The following is a 3,123-nucleotide window of genomic DNA, read 5'->3' on the forward strand; positions in this document are numbered from 1 at the left end:
CTGGAAAATGTTTACTCCAATTCTATGTGTTAATTTTTCATTGATAATGTCCTTTGATGTTCAGAACTTAAATTTTGATGAAATTCTCCATTTATCTTTAATTTTTTGTCATGTTTAAGAAAATATTGACTAATCCAAAGCCATGAAGATTAATAACTTACCTTTTAGAAATATTTTAATGAAATTTGGTTACTTCATCCATTTTGAGTTAATCTCCTGTGACTTGTCACACAGTTAAAGTTTATTCTTTTGCATTTGGATATCCAGTTATCTGACACCATTTCCTTGGGTGGGGGAAAAAAACCCCAGTAATTCTCTCCATTGGCTGTCCTTAATAGGAGTTAATTCTTCAGGAAAACATCTCAATCCTAAATTGTGTTCCCTAACAATACAGCTTGAAAATATATAAAGCAACACCTCTGGGAGCAGGAAGGGAAAACAAATATATTCCTAAAAGAATGGAAATCTTCAGTAGCCTCACTGCACACTTGAGCTCTACCTCAGACAGGAAGTCAACCAAGCATAGAGTCATTCTTTTTTTTTTGGGGGGGGGTCTCTATTTTATTTATTTATTTATATATTTGTGGTGGAGGATCGAACCCAGTGCCTCACACATGCCAGGCAAGTGCTCTAACACTGAGCCATGACCCTAGCCCAAGACATTCTTAAATCAGGCAAATCAACTTGGTCCAGGTGAAACTGATACAGCACATCACCCGGCAGCAGAATGCATATCATTTAAGGTGCATATGGGACATTTGCTGAAGTAGACTCCATTCTATGAAATAAAACCAACCTTAATTAGTCTAAAGTGATGGAGGTGACATTCTTATAAGCAAACCAAACGTAATAAAAATGTTAGGAAGTCATCAGTTTTCTGGAACCAAACACATACACTTCAGAATCATCTGTGGATCATAGAAGAAGTCACAAGGAAGGTCAGAAAATATTTTTATTTAAAAAAGAAAATTTTAAAACAGTACGTTGAAATTTGTGGAAAAAAGATAAGCTGTTGCTGACAGGAAGGCATGTACCATCAAATGCACACATAAAAGAAGAAGAAAATGGTCAAATTAATAATGCAATTCTTCGCATAAGAAACTGGAGGAAAGAACAACTTACATGTTTAGCTGGCAGAAAGAAAGCAGCCAAAAAATGAGAACATATGGTAAAAATTAAAACAGAAATGTGGGGGGAGCAGAGCGAGCCGAGCAGGTTCCCCACTGCAGAAGACCCAGTTGTTAGCTCACAGTGGGTTTCCTGTTTATGCATATCGGTCATTGCAGGCATTATCCAAGGGGTTCTCATGGACATTTTCTTCATTTGGTTATATTTAGCTTCAGCCTCTAAATTTATGTTCCTTAATGCACGTAGAAGGGCATATGTGCATACCCATGTGCATTTTGCCTACGTTTTATATATACTGCTGTACATAGTAACAGCGGCTTGATATTCTCTCTGTAGGGTCTCTGAGAGCATCACGTCAGCTCAGCCTCACTATGACAGGTAACGTAGTGCCCTGTGGAACTGGGAAGTCCAGGTAGGCCAGCTCAACTGTGGCTGGATCCCCAGGCTCAGCAGGTTCCAGCAGCTCCAGGTAGCCTCATCTTCAGAGAATCATCTTATGACAAAAAAATCTTGGGGAAAGGAGAGTAAATGATCTCCTTCAGCATCCAGATAATGATTGAAATGCTCTCACTCACATGTGGAGTCTGAGGAAGTTGGGGTAGGAGAGTGGTTAGCCAAGGCTGGGGAGAGTTGGGCAGCAGGAGGGCTGGGGAAGGCTGGTCAGTGGGGACCAAGCTACGGCTGGACAGAAGTAAGCTCTGGTGAGTTCTTGCACCAAGGGGGACCACAGAGGATGATAAAGTAGAATCCTCTCAAAAGATCTAGAAGAAAAGACTTTACATATTTTCACCAAGAAGAAATGATACCCACCTAAAGAGATAAAATGGGTCTGATTTGAACATTATGCACCATGTCCATGTATCAAAACATCACATGGTACCCTATGAGCATGTGGGATTTTAATGTGTCAATTCTTTAAACATATATAATTGATATGCACTGAGTTTTCCCTGAAAAGGGCAGGAGCCAACCCTGAACCATGGGGATGCCACAGAGTTCATGACCCTGAGGCACCTGCTCAACACACTACAGGAGTGACGACCAGGGCTCTGGGTTCAAATCCTGCTTGTCATAGTGCAATTTTATTGAAGCCACAGTATCTGCCTGGATTGCCATCTCCACACAGGCGTGTTGTGTTGAATGAGGTGACACTGGAAACGAACTCGGAATGCTGTCCAACGAGGGAGGACTCTGTGCCTTTTACTGATTCCGGGAGCCACACATTTTATGGCTGCTGCAGAATCTCAGGGCAGTGGAAGAAGTAGCACTCAGAGGAAAGGACAGAAGGCAGAAGATAGCAATAGTGTCCATTCTCCAGCTTCTGAACTGGAGCATCACAGAAGTTGAGAGATGCACACATTTCATTCTTACAGAGGAGAGATGTGAGCTTCAGTGAGTCTGAGCTGCTGGTGCAAGGACAAAAGTTTAACCAACAGTTTGGCTTGCACCTGAGTCCAGGTCTGTATGTCAACCAAAGCCTGCACCTGCTCTACCACTAGGCATCCCCAAAGATGCCTGTACCCCTCGAACCCACAATGTGCATATGGCCAATCCCTAACCCATAGGCTTGAAATATGACTCAAACAGCAGAAATGACGCCCTGGTTCTACAGCTAGAGCACAGGAGAGCCAGGTGGGTCCTGTCCTTTCAGGGGCACAGGTAGCACAAATCTTCAAACAGCTACTCCCCTGGTGTCACCACAAACACAATATCTCTGTGGCAGTTTCAACTTGAAACTCAACTTCACCGAAAATAGAGATAAATCAAATCTTGAGTGGTAAGTTGTAATTTTAGAAATGGTCCAACAGTCCTCTGTAATCTTTTATAAAAACGTGGTGGAGGAAAGGGCACAAAAGAAGGTGCCAGGAAAGTCCACGTCTACCTTAAAAGATTCCTTGAAGACTTAAAATCCCAACATTACAGGAATTTGCACATGCCCTCCTCTGATTTCCGCATTTCCACATAGAACATTTTCCTACTGTGGAGATAGGTGCC

This window comes from Marmota marmota, unplaced genomic scaffold (assembly GCF_001458135.2).
Source record: "Marmota marmota marmota unplaced genomic scaffold, marMar, whole genome shotgun sequence".
Lineage (NCBI taxonomy): Eukaryota > Metazoa > Chordata > Mammalia > Rodentia > Sciuridae > Marmota > Marmota marmota.